At 39.2% G+C, this 14,810-nt stretch overlaps 1 protein-coding gene and 1 long non-coding RNA gene across 3 annotated transcripts in view; one reads left to right on the forward strand and one right to left on the reverse strand.

Moving 5' to 3' along the window:
* The window catches only part of ARHGAP15 (Rho GTPase activating protein 15), a 698,504-nt gene that overhangs the window by 267,087 nt on the left and 416,607 nt on the right, over window positions 1–14,810 (reverse strand).
* On the forward strand, window positions 327–12,929 carry LOC104971224 (uncharacterized). The gene is made up of 2 exons (XR_001502282.3): window positions 327–473; window positions 12,167–12,929. It is a non-coding gene; the product is annotated as an uncharacterized lncRNA (long non-coding RNA).

Genomic DNA, 14,810 nt, shown 5'->3' on the forward strand with positions numbered 1-14,810 from the left:
CAGGAGGTACTGAATTATCTTATAATACCTCAGGGCTTTGATTAAAAATATCAGCTATTGCTTTTTATTACACAGATATCAAAAGTTGCACTGATTCTCTGCTGAGTCTCTTAATATAAACTGGAAGTAAATCTCTCTCATTGCTTTGTTTACTCATGATTTTTTTTTTTTCTCATAAGTGGCAAGTCCAGGAAAAAGCTTAATTATTTTAACTTTCAAGTAGTTTGGAATCTAAATAAATAGGAATTTTAAGTATATACACTTCTGTGTATGGTTCTTCCCACATGTTTGTTCATATTTTTGTATCTCATCTGATCTAACAGACTTTAAAGTCGCTGGCAGAAAATGATAATGTCTACCCTGGAAAGACTGGCCTGGAGGAGACTGATCGAGGCTCTAGGCAGAAGACCTCCCCCAACAAAGGAAGGTTGGGATCTGGAGCTTCCAGTCAACGTTGGATAGTTGCTTCAAAGGTAGCACCCTTTGACAGGATCAGCCAAAGATGAGGGTCAGAGACAGACTGGCTGCCATCCAAACAGTATGGAGGGTCCTTCCGCAGTCCTTTCCATTTTCCCTCCTCCTTTTCTTTTCAGGCTTTCAGCAGTTACACTCTCAACCTCAAACAAGACTTCTATAAAGCGTCCTCTGGCCCTTCCTTTTAAGCTGCCAAACTCTTATTAAAAATAGATCTCAACTCCATTTGATCCAAGTAATGCAATGTACATATTGGTGGGTCCACCAGCCAGAAAGACACCTTTATCTTAAATGAACAGTTTATTAACTCAAATATAACACTGAGTATACCTTTTTTCTTTATTTGTCTCCCTTAGGCCAATCTTTGTCCTATACTTCTTTTCTGTGCTTACCTAAAAGAACACATACACACACACACTCCACCATATGTGTGTGCACAGAATCACAACACAGAGAATGGCTTGACCAAGTGGATATTACTGCATTTTTATATTCATCCATTCAATCAATCCATCCCTGAGTATTTTTCAATGCCTGAAGAAGATGGAATAATGAATAGGACACTCTCTGTCTTTACACACTCTGTATGTATATGGGAGAAACAAGCACATATGCACATTAATATATCAGGTGGTGATAGGTGTTATGAGAAAATAAAGCATGCCAGAGAGAGAGAGAGCAAGAGAGAAGTGTTATCAGAGAAGACTTTTTAGAGGTAATGGCACTGAGCAGAGACCCAAGAAGTGAAGGCACGAGCCATACCAATATGTGGATAGAATATTTAATCAGAGGAATAGCAAGTGAGAATAAGTGGGGTAACTTGGAGGAGCAACAAGAAGGCTGGTGTGACTGAAGTGAAATGATAAACAGGAAGTATGGTTGAGGATGAAATTGTAAAAGTAGCCTAGTGGACATAGCAGGTGGAACCCTATAGGTCACAGGAAGAAAAATACATATGATTTTAAGTATGATTTAAGTACTTGGAAATTACTGAGCAGGGAAGTTATGTAAAGTGATTTATGTTTTTAAATAATCTTTCTAGTTGCTATGTGCAGATTGTATTTAAGAGGGTGAGGAAAAGAAGCAGAGAGGTCAGCTAGAGAGCTGGTGAGATAGTTCAGGGAGAGATCATGGTCTTAGATAGGGTGGAAACAATGGAAGTAAATAAAAGTGGTTGAATCGAGAATACATTTTTAAGGTGGGATTTGCTGATGAGTGTAGATGGGACAGAATAGCAGGGAGAGAGACCCCAGCTGGCAAATAGCAGAGACATTTCCTGGAGTTGAGAATACATGGTAGCTTGGGAGGCAAGGAGTGCTCTATAAAACTGTGAGATGGCTTACCAAGCATCCCAGGAGATGTCAAATAGATGTTTGAATGTGCAAGTCTGGAGTTTCAAGGGTCTGGAGTTTGAAGTACTAAGTTTAGAAAACCTATCATAGGAATTTGAAACCACAGGGCTGGAATATTTCAGCCCTGGAATATTTGAATAGTGCTCAGTAGTCTAAGACGGAAAAGGAAAAGAGAAGAGAAGTTCAAAGACTTAACACAGGAGTAGCCCAACATTTGGAGGCTGATGTAAGGGGCAGTCTTCACTAAAGGAGCACCCAGTGGCTTAAAAGTTTCCACAAGAAGGAATGAGAAATTGTAAATAAATAGGAATTCTAAAACCACTGAAAGATTTCATGCCCTCCGTCCCTTCTTTCCTACTCCCTTTAAAGCAGAGTGAAGTTAAGATGCTCTTTAGTCCACCAGAGACAATTCACGGTCTCCTTGGAAGGTATTAAAAGTCTCAAACAATGAAATTATAGTGTGGGGATAAACAGAAAAGAGGACTGATTCAGAATGAGGAAGACAGAAATGGCTTTATGGAGTTGGTAACTTTGAGCTGGAAGACTAAAAATGAATAGAAGTTTACTAGGAAGAAGAAGCTAGAAAAGAATATTCAAGGTGAAGGAAGCTTTATACAATAGAACAAGATAAACAAAATTTTTCCTCTTTCCTATAGAAATAGATGTATTTCTATTGCCTCCTATTACATTCCCTTCTGGATGCCAAGTAAAAATAAGTGAATAAGTAAATGAATGAATACATGAATAAGTGAATGAATGGATATATGAATAAGAGAAGACAATGTATATAAAAAAGTGACTTTTATGTAATGACTGTTTTATGATAACTTGAGTATGAAAGAAATGTATTTCAGTTTAGTTTGCATTAATGCACTTTGGATGATCAACATTACCAAATTTTGCTTAGCAAAGGCTGATTATTTACATTTTGGGTTGACAATATTTTCTGTTTTTCCTTCGCCTATCATCATTTTATTAGCATTACTGAGGGGGTCTATCAAAGGAAAAGGGAATAAAATTTAATGATGTCAAACTTTGCTACTTTATCCCTATTTGTGTACAATTTATGTTTTTAAACTAGAAAACTGTCCATGGAGCTTAACTGCTCAAGCATACAACTTATTACAATTACTCTGAAGTCAATACTTTTATAGATTAAGTTGTCTACTTACTTCACTTAGAAGGAACTTCGCTGGGGTTAAAATTACTATGGAATCAGTACTTTTATTTCTGCTTGAGTGATGAGGATAAGAAGAAAACTTTATACATGAAATTTATTCAGATATTTGATTGAATTAAACCTAAATGATTTAATAAAATTACCTTTTAACCCATAATAATAGGGACTAAAGCTGGTAATGTCATTCAGTGATTGATAAAAGTTGAAAGTTTCTTTTAAGGTGGAAAAGGTGTGGAAATTGTGACTCACTCTAGATTAAGTAAAATCTAGGAAATAACACTGTACTCCTCCTAATATCAGCATAGATTTGTTAGAATCCCAGGTGATAAGACTTCAATTTATTTGCATGAATGCATAGTTCAATAAGAAAAGATTTAAATTTAGTTGGAGTAAAACTGCTTAATGATTTCAAATATTACTTGTGATATATTAATATAATGGGTTTGAATATCTATAATGGAGTCTCTTTCATTTGGGTCTTAAGGGTGTTCTCACAGCTACTAATGCTGAGTGCTAGGTACATGCTGAAGTACCTAAGAGGAAAGCACTTTAGGTTAAAAGCACTTTCTCTTCTCAGCCTTGGGTTAAAAGCTATTTCAGGATTCTGTTAAAGGCATTCTTCGGTCCTCAGCTTCAGCTTAAAAGCAGCTTTGATGAAAAGTGCTTTGAGGCAGGTAAAGGATTTGATAATAAACCATATTAAGAGCTGGGGAACGGTGTGGTTCTATGGAAGTGTTGGCTAGCTCCGTGGAGGTGTGGCGTATACCCTGTGCAGGTTTGCCTGCTCTCTGTCGTACTCTAATTATTTTATGCAAAGAAATTGAAAAACATTTCCAGGAATGTAATTGGAGAGAAGGGGTTAGGAGCCCAAATTAATAGGCCATGATGCACACATTTACGAAAACATGTTGTCTCTTTTGGGGCTTCCAGTAAAACATGGTGTGTATTTCTTTCTCAGCCCTTACTGTAGAAAGTGACTTTGCACTAACATTTCTAAAACAGCTTATCCTGTCCCAGGGCTGTCCACAGAATTCAATAAATAGATATCTCATTGGAAGATGGGCTTCCTTGGTAACTCAGAGGGTAAAGAATCTGCTTGAAATGCAGGAGACCCAGGTTCGATCCCTGTGTTGGAAAGATCCCCTGGAGAAGGGAATAGCTACCCACTCCAGTATTCATGCCTGGAAAATTCCATGGACAGAGGAGCCTGGCGGGCTACAGTCCATGGGGTCACAAAGAGTCAAACACAAATGTGTGACTAACACTTTTCACTTTCATTGGGAGATGCACTTTGCATACATTTTCTGGGTTTATTTCATACACTTCGGATTACTTTTCCAGCTAACAGGGCCTCCCAAGGTGGGACAGGCATAATTAAAGATGAAATGGTTGGGTCTACCAAATGAATTGGCAGAGTGATGGTCACTACCCAGATGTCTAATTGCAAGTGTTAATATTTGTTGGTGAAAACACCAACAGTCTGTTTGAGAAGTGGCTTGCTTGAGAAGGATTTTGAGCTTGTGGAATCAGTGGGAATTCTCAGAGATGGAAGAATGCTTCATGTATTCTAGCTGATCCAAGTTCTGTTGAGGAGAGGGCCTCAGAGAGAATGGAAAGAAGCTAGTTTCTCACTTTGTGAGATTCAAAGCCTAAGCACTGTTGCTTCAGGCCCTAAAAAAATCAAATGAACCATATAGTTGTCTGGGAGCAGGGCCGTCTTCTGGATTGCTCTGGAGGCAGAGTAAAGCCAGAAATTCAGTGGAAGCAGAGGGATTGCAGCCCCTGAAAGGTTTTGTAGGTTTGGAAACTTCTGGACAGTAAGTAGGCACTGAAGCAGTCATTGATCAGAAGACACTGGCTGTCTGTGGCCATGACAAATTGCCTTCCTTGGCCAGTTTGTAGGTGATGGGATATCAAAGAAGAGGAATCAGAGAAGAAGAACATGAAGAGAGCAGTTCTCCTCAGATGTGATATATTCCAGGAGTTCCAGAGATAGCTAGGGAGACATTGGAAACAGAAAGGCTGAATTGTTATGATGATACAGGTGGGAGTCAAGACTTGTGATATTTGCTACCTATGAAACCTTGCTACCTTCATGTCATTGTTACTTCATTCACAGTAACAGGTTGCTGGGACGTGGCCCATTGAGGTTAAATAGGAATTAAGTAAAATTAATTTCATAATGCGGCTTTCTAATATAATCAGTCCTTCACATATACGGGGATGTAGAACCAGCAAATACAGAGAAATGACTGTACTGTGGCATTTTACACACAGGGTTGTAGCATCTTCAAATTTTGCACCAATCCTTTGTGGATAGTAAGGGATAACTATATGTATTTCCATTGGACTTTTCAAATGGAGCCAAGTTGGCGAGATATGGACATAATTTTATTTTAATATAGAATACTTCTTTCCAGGCAGTGTCTAATTTTCAAGAAAGGAATCTCACCTTACACATCTTGGTGGGCCCAACATCCAGTCTATCACTTACCAGATGGTAGGTCCTCAATATATGTTCATCAAATAAATACAAAATATGTAATGGTACTGAGTGAATAATAACATTGCTCATAATATAAAGTACAAGGTCCTTAGCCTGGCCCTATGCAAACCACCTGCCACCATGACTTATTAAATCCTTTGTATTTCATCCAAGTCACTATTACCCATGCTTCCCTACAACTGTATACTTTGCATGTCTCACTCATTTCTTCTCATATCCAAAAACTTTAAGGTTCAGTTTAAGGGCCATAGAGTAAAAGAAACAGTAATCTTTCCCACTTCTTTTTCCACTTGTAATTTTCCCAAATCTATGACCTGAATCTCCCTTGAAGCAATTGACATTTGATATATTATGCCATATTTGTTGTGCATTTTCCTCCCTCACTCATTTCCTGGGGGATTCTGCTTTATGAAACTTTGTATCCTCTTAGAAAATAGTGATTTACGAGTATGTGTGAGAGTTAGACTGTGAAGAAAGCTGAGCGCTGAAGAATTGATGCCTTTGAACTGTGGTGTTGGAGAAGACTCTTGAGAGTCCCTTGGACTGCAAGGAGGTCCAACCAGTCCATTCTGAAGGAGATCAGCCCTGGGATTTCTTTGGAAGGAATGATGTTAAAGCTGAAACTCCAGTACTTTGGCCGCCTCATGCTAAGAGTTGACTCATTGGAAAAGTCCCTGATGTTGGGATGGATTGGGGGCAGGAGGAGAAGGGGACGACAGAGGATGAGATGGCTGGATGGCATCACCGACTTGATGGGCATGAGTTTGAGTAGACTCTGGGAGTTGGTGATGGACAGGGAAGCCTGGCGTGCTGCAATTCATGGGGTCGCAAAGAGTCGGACATGACTGAGTGACTGAACTGAACTGATGCGTAGGCAATGTAAATAACCATCAAAGCATAAAGAAATGCAAGCAGAGTTCTTTAGCCTTGTTATTGGATACCATAGTACATAGTGGATAGGATGCTCCACATGTTGGTTTTATTAACGCAGTCTCACAAAAATCTCATCATATTTTATCTGTTTTGAAATTTTCAGAATATCTACTCTGCATCCAGGAGAAGAAGCACATACAATATGCTCTGAGATAATAAGAGAAGAATTAGGAGTATAAGAATGAATAGCTATTACTTGCTATGTTGATTATTCTTTATATAGTATCAACAATCCTAAGAGGTAATATCTGGAAAGTGTTAAGACAGCAGATTTCATTACTTTGCCCTAATTCACAAAAAATAAGCAGCAGAGCCAAGACAGACTTCAAATCTAGTTCAAAATTCTACCATCTTTGTGGCTTAATGACTGCAATACATTGTTTCCCTGAGTAAAATAGGTTACATATAGCTCTTTCAAAAATCACAGGGAGAGTTGGTCACTATCATCTCATCAGTTCACACCACATGCCCCCAGACCCAATGGGGGAAATAGTCTTTCACATATTTCATTATTTCAAGTGTTCTTTATATACTTAAATATCATACAAAACTAAGTACAGTTTTGTGTTCAAGCACCTCTCTTTCCCAAGGATGCACAGCATTGCTGCATTACTTGTTAGATATTCTTGTAGTCTAGGAGTCTAGGCTGGTGATAATGGAGGCAACAGGCTGGGACCTTCTCCAGCAAAGGATGCTTCCACCACCCCTAACCACCAGATGGTACGGCAAATGGATTAGCACAGACTCCATGCAGTGGGTCTCAGTTGAATGTCTACCATCCAGCTCAGCAGGTGAAACTGGAGCTCAACACACATATACATGGCAGCTTCTCAGACTCTTGAGTTAGAGAACTGCATCTGGGAGACATAAGCTTTCTCTAGGCATTCGGTAGTGTTCTTACTATAATAACTGATTGTAGGGACAGATGGCTTTGGATGATCACTGGGAAATGTTTTCCACTAGAACTTTACCCAAAAGTACTTACTACCTTCTCCAGAATTCCTTAGATAAGCTGTCCCACCTCCCCAACTGTCTCCAATATGCTATTTATTCTCTACGTGGTATTAGTGCAGGGTTATGATCTTGTTTTCCCCCACCATCCACCTCCTGCCCATCAATCCTTTCTGAGGCCACAGTTCCCTGGCCAGATTTTCTGCTTTCCAATCTGTCCTCCACAATGGCAGTTCGGGACAGGCATCTTACTGATAAAGTGCCCTGGTATGTGGCCCCATGTGGTCATATTTGGAAAGCTTATATATTAATACCTACACTATATTGCCACCCTTGAAATACTTTCTCCATATTGCTGTGGCATCTTGAATTGAACATAACTTCCCACATAGATGTAAGTGTCTTTCCTTGTGTGTAATGGACAGTGTATTTCTAACCAATATTACTTTTCTTCAAAGATTATTCAATCATACTTTTAATATGTGATTTTTCTGATTAAAGGGGCATGCATACAAGTGTATACATGAATAAAAAACCTTATGTTAAAGAACTTGAGATATCTGACATCATTGAGAATCCTGATTTTGATGAAAACAGGGTCTAACCTTGCATTTTTTTTCCTCCTAAAATGTTTGACTTCTTCAACTGGTAATTATGTAAACAGATTTATGACCAAAAAGCGCTCTCACTTCCTCTTCTGACATGTTAATTGTTTCTAAAAAACATTAAGTGAGGTCCTGTCAAATTCTTTACATAATATTGAATTTATCCTATGCTAATTACTTTTTAAGATAAAAAAATTGTACCATGCTCAAGGCCCCAGTACATTTGAAATGTACAGTCACAAAAGACGTAACCATAATGTTATACTGTTCAGAGAAGGAATGTATGAGGTGGTGCAATGATGAAGGAATCTGGGGGAATAATAGCTTTTCTGAAATTTAGATTATTTGGAATATCAAGATGCTAAGATATCCTCAAGACATTATTTTCAGACCATCTGTTTTCTTATTTCTCAGCCTCTAGCGCATGATAGATTCCTTCATTGTGAGGTTAACCGAGGCCAGTCCTCTTCCGCCTCCATCATTTTTTCCCTCCTATGAGTTTGAGTTCCAAGTTCAAAGGGATAAGTTAGGAGTGATATATTCAAGTTAATGACCCTCACATGTGTTTAACTTGGATTACATCTCCTCTAAAATCTCCTTCCTGTCTAATATGGGTAGATAAGAAAATCATTAAAAAATTGGAACTCAACAACTGTTGAAAGAGAATGAAAATTTCTCTCCTTTGCTCTTACATTTCTAAGTGAATTAAATCTGATGAAGATGTCAATCCTTGTAATAGCCTCTTAGATAGCTATCTGCCCAAGTTATCCATCACAACACCAAGCACAATTCAATAGCTGTATGCATCTCAGGAAGGCATCAAGTTAGGCAATTTTAGGATTTACTCTAGGTACATAGGTTATAATTTGGGGCAAAATTTCAGCAATAAATGTATAGTAAATTTTCTTATAAATATTGGCCAAATATATATGACTTATTTTGCTTTAAAATTATAGCATTCTTTATAATGATTATCTTACATGTCTGAACATATATATGTATCTACTAATATTATTAGAAGTATATACTTTATATATGAAATTTCTTTAATAAATCCCAACTTCATTACTGTCCTCCCTGGTGGCTCAGACAGTAAAGCATTTGCCTACAATGCAGGAGACCTGGGTTCGATCCCTGGGTCAGGAAAATCCCCTGGAGAAGGGAATGGCAACCTACTCCAGTATTCTTGCCTAGAGAATCCCCATTATCCGAGAAACCTGGAGGGATACAGTCCATGGGGCTGCAAAGAATTGGACATGACTGAGAGACTACTGGTTCCAAATAGGAAAAGGAGTTCGTCAAGGCTGTATATTGTCACCCTGCTTATTTAACTTATATGCAGAGTACATCATGAGAAACGCTGGACTGGGAGAAACACAAGCTGGAATCAAGATTGCCGGGAGAAATATCAATAACCTCAGATATGCAGATGACACCACCCTTATGGCAGAAAGTGAAGAACTCAAAAGCCTCTTGATGAAAGTGAAAGAGGAGAGTGAAAAAGTTGGCTTAAAGCTCAACATTCAGAAAACGAAGATCATGGCATCCGGTCCCATCACTTCATGGCAAATAGATGGGGAAACAGTGGAAACAGTATCAGACTTTATTTTTGTGGGCTCCAAAATCACTACAGATGGTGACTGCAGCCATGAAATTAAAAGACATTTACTCCTTGGAAGGAAAGTTATGACCAACCTAGATAGCGTATTCAAAAGCAGAGACATTACTTTGCCAACAAAGGTCCATCTAGTCAAGGCTATGGTTTTTCCTGTGGTCATGTATGGATGTGAGAGTTGGACTGTCAAGAATGCTGAGCGCCGAAGAATTGATGCTTTTGAACTGTGGTGTTGGAGAAGACTCTTGAGAGTCCCTTGGACTGCAAGGAGATCCAACCAGTCCATTCTGAAGGAGATCAGCCCTGGGATTTCTTTGGAAGGAATGATGCTAAAGCTTAAACTCCAGTACTTTGGCCACCTCATGCGAAGAGTTGACTCATTGGAAAAGACTCTGATGCTGGGAGGGATTGGGGGCAGGAGGAGAAGGGGACAACAGAGGATGAGATGGCTGGATGGCATCACTGACTCCATGGATGTGAGTCTGAGTGAACTCCGGGAGTTGATGATGGACAGGGAGGCCTGGCGTGCTGTGATTCATGGGGTTGCAAAGAGTCAGACATGACTGAGCAACTGATCTGATCTGATCTGAGAGACTAACACTGGAGAAGTCATCGGCACCCCACTCCAGTACTCTTGCCTGGAAAATCCCATGGACGGAGGGGCCTGGTAGGCTGCAGTCCATGGGGTCGCTAAGAGTCAGACATTGACTGAGTGACTTCACTTTCACTTTTCACTTTCATGCATTGGAGAAGGCAATGGCAACCCACCCCAATGTTCTTGCCTGGAGAATCCCAGGGACGGGGGAGCCTGGTGGGCTGCCATCTATGGGGTCGCACAGAGTCGGACACGACTGAAGCAACTTAGCAGCAGTAGCAGCAGCAGAGAGACTAACACACACACAACTTTATTATTATAGGTTAGTGCTCAGTATCAGTTAGCTATACAAAGTATTCCAAGTATTTTTTAAACATATTATCAAAGGTAAAAAAAATGCTAGAGACAATTGAAAATATAAGATGGAGTTAGGTCACAATATGTAATAACACATTGTAATAACATATATGTAATCACAACAGTAATAATAACTGAACTCTTGAGAAAAATGTAAGTTGAAGACATATATAAACAAATATTCATTTCTTATCAGTTCAGTTCACTCAGTCGTGTCCAACTCTTTGCGACCCCATGGACTGCAGTACGTCAGGCCTACCTGTCCATCACCAGGATATCACCGTCATCAGCCCTGTCCATCACCATCATCACTGTTTCATATAAACTTCTTTAAATGACTCTGTATTCTTTTCTTTCCTGGGTTTTTCCCCTAAGCTACTGTTAAACTGTGAAAGTACATACTCATAAAATCTTTTTTTATTGCATAAATGTTGTTGATTTGATGAGGGAGAGAAAAGTTTTCTTATTTCTCTTTTATGTTTTCTTTATTGTGTGAGAAGAAAGTGTTCTGATCATCTTTTTAAATAATGAAAACAATAATAACTGTTCCCAGGAGAATAAGAAAGCAAAGAGAAGGCTTTGTTTGACTTATCTGTGATAAGGCACTTTTGTGCTTCACGTTTTGTGAGTTGAAAAAAGAGATGTACACAACACTTGCATGCCCTTCTATTACGACAGTTTATGCTTCCTATACAGCTTATTTAACTCAAATGCCTGGGAAATAGACACAATTACCACCTTATGGAATGCCACTTAACTTTAAACGTTCCCTATAGAATAGAAACCTACTTCATCAAAATTTATCTCAGTTTCTCAGGAATTATTTCTCCTGTAGGCTTCTGATTTTTTCTGTGCAATTTTAAAATTTAACTCAAGATTGCTTAGGCACAACTATGATATAAAAAGACAGAAAATATTCCCACACTCAGGGAGTTTGTTCACAAGAGTTCCTGTGAAAGAGCTGTGTCCTACGCTCATGTACACTTTAATCATTCACTCTTTCAGCTGTTATCAATTTAAAACCAATGAAACTCCCACACTGAGTCCATTTGAGCAGTCAATTTTAATATCTCAAGGCATCTGTAGTTATTCTGAATTGGCTGCAAAAGCAGAACTAACAAGTTAAGCTCTAACCATAAGTCGACATCAGGCTGGTAAACCATACATCAAACGCAGACAGTTAGTCAATACTCCAGTACGAAAAACCAACTAGCATTTTTAAGAAGCGCAATATATTCATAATATGTTTGGCAGTCTGGTTTGCATTGCTTCCTTGATGGCTGTGCATTTAACTTTTTAGTCAACAGGGTGCTTTTTGCACTGCCGAGGCAACACATTTGAGGGAAAAGTGGTCTAGTCTTCCCATGTATGGGTAATAATTTTAACACGAGAATAAAAGGGATGGAGGAATGTGCCCTTTGTGAATAAGAATACAGAAAGTGTCTTAATAGTGGCTTTTTATAAGAAAACTCTTTCAACCATATGTTCTGGATCTTTGAGCACAGTCTCGATTTCAAATATTATGTCATTGTCAGGCCATGTGTCTCAATTTTGTGTTTGGAAAATATGGTTGGTTGAAATACCTCTTTCTCTCCCAGGAATGACTCCATGACAGGACTGTTGCCTCCCATAGAGAAAAGACAATGAAGAAGGAGGAGTATTCAAACAAGATCAAGGCAGTCATCACTTCAATCAAATTATTTCCAAATTTTGGGGGCTCCGGGGGCCCTGGGCAAGGGGGAGTGAAGGGTATTTATGACATATAGCTGCCTATTCCCAGAACTCTTTTATGTACTTTTATTTTATCTTCAAAAAGAAAGGACATATTAAAGAGAAATATCTAAGGAGGAACAATGCTACATAAAGTTTATGTTTTCAGATCTGTTGCCCCAGAAAATGCTTTGATAAAACACACTTAGAGCAACATAGTCAATTTCAAAGGAAAGTTGGGAGATAATACCTCCTCATGTTGCAGTGTGACTAATACTGACAGACCACCAATTATGATTATCCAAATTCTGATATGGCATCTTGCCTCTTTCCCAGAGAAAAGTTGAATATGCTAGAATAGTATTTTTGTGATACAGAGTTATTTTTCTGATGATTAAATTTTACAGAGGCTGGTCAAATTTCAATGTCACTAATCAGATAAGGTAACAAGTCAAAAGAGATATTTTTATATTGGACAAGAGAGATATTTTTATATTTGTTCCCCCCAGTAAAATGATACATTTCTTTTTTTCCTTTATGTTGGGAATTTGTGGAACATTTCTGATTTATAATAGACATGAATTTAAGAGGAAAGATTTGTAGGCCACACTGTCAGTGATGCTGGAGGAAATAAAAAGAGCACTATATCAATCTTTGTTGTTGTTTACTCACTAAATCGTGTCCTACTCTTTGTGACCCTATGGACTGTGGCCCACCAGACTCCTTTGTCCATGGGATTTCCCATGCACGAATACTGGAGTGGACTGTCATTTCCTACTTCAAGGAATCTTCCCGACTCAGGGATCGAACCTACGTCTCCAGCAGATTCTGTACCACTGAGCCACTAGGGAAGCCCATTTTCATGTTAAGATATGTCAAAATGAATTATTGATGGTAACATATCCACTCCAGTACTCTTGCATGGCAAATCCCATGGATGGAGGAGCCTGGTGGGCTGCAGTCCATGGGGTCACGAAGAGTCTGACGTGACTGAATGACTTCACTTTCACTTTTCACTGTCATGCATTGGAGAAGGAAATGGCAACCCACTCCAGTGTTCTTGCCTGGAGAATCCCAGGGACGGGAGCTGCCATCTCTGGGGTCCCACAGAGTCGGATACGACTGAAGCAACTTAGCAGCAGCAGCAGCAGCAACATTTCCTATGCTCGTAGCCATCCACATATCTGCTGAATGTGGACCCTCATGAGGAGAAACTGGTTGGGAGAGCTCTGAATTGTATCATCTCCAGAGACACAGTCAGCATACATACAAATGGACTCTCGAATTCCAGTCATACCATGAGTACCTCCTTTTCCAAGCACTATGAAAAACTGAATTCATCTCACTATATATGAAGCATTTATACACACATTTGTTCAAGTTATCCATCTCCCGGCAGAAAGAAACTCTGGTTTCCTCTCCCTCCATTCTCCATCCCACTACAAAATGAAATCAATGTATTTTCAGCAACAGAATTACAACTACAAAGGAGAAGGTAAAGTGCCAGCACTGGTTTTGGATGCAGTCTGTACAGTCTACCGAGGTCCTGAAAAGCTAACAAGAATTCAGCTGAAGAATCTTCCCCTGCCTGTGAGCTGGGTTTAGGAGTCATGAGGGAACTGTGTGGTATGAGAACACCTGCTGGAGAACAGCAGGGTATCAATAATAAATGCTAACCTTTAAAAGAGGGACTCCTGTGAACACTGACGAGAGCCCTGCATCTTTTTCTTCTCTTCAGGTGGTTTCATGGAGGAAAGATTTAGGATGTGATTAGAGGATTGAGCGGTCATAGACCGCCTCTCCAGAGGGCAGCACAGCAGCCTTTTGACCCAGGAAGGAAATAATCACATTGGCCTGACTTGGTCATCTGCAACTAGTTGAGGATATGCTTCAGAGAGCAAATAAACTTGGGCTGGTGCAATGTCAGGGATGGGAGGAGAGGCTTCTTATCCTGTACATGATCTACAGACACATGCATACATGCCCAAACACATATGCACAAACACATACAATTTGAATTAGAGCACAGAGTATGCTTAAAACATGGTTTATTACAAAACAAAACCTGTCTCTACCTGGTACTGTTTCCTTACTGGTGCTCATGCTGATTTCTTCTTACTTTATGAAAACTTGTCAGTCCTCAAACTGGAAGGCTTAAAAACAATATTTCGAACTGTCACCAAGATTAGACTAACTCTGTAAGCTGTGCCAAAACACTGGGCAGTCTTTTAATAATAAATAGTCCATGGAATGGCTAAACCCAACATCTTCTGCCAGGACAAGAATTAATATGGGTTTTAGAGGCCATTGGCTAACAACAAAATGCCAGTATGCTATTTTCAAATCAACTGGGTCTTATTCATTTTATATTCTCCGTATTTAGAATGCTGTTACTAGGAATACAGTCAGCTTTAGTGCTAAAGGCTGATATTATCCAGAACTTTCTTTTACCTAAAAAAACCAGAGATCTTGAGAACTCAACTCAAATGTTAGTAATATAATTTAAAGGAAGAAAAAAGGAGAATAGTAGAA

The sequence above is a fragment of the Bos taurus genome, chromosome 2, assembly GCF_002263795.3.
Source record: "Bos taurus isolate L1 Dominette 01449 registration number 42190680 breed Hereford chromosome 2, ARS-UCD2.0, whole genome shotgun sequence".
Lineage (NCBI taxonomy): Eukaryota > Metazoa > Chordata > Mammalia > Artiodactyla > Bovidae > Bos > Bos taurus.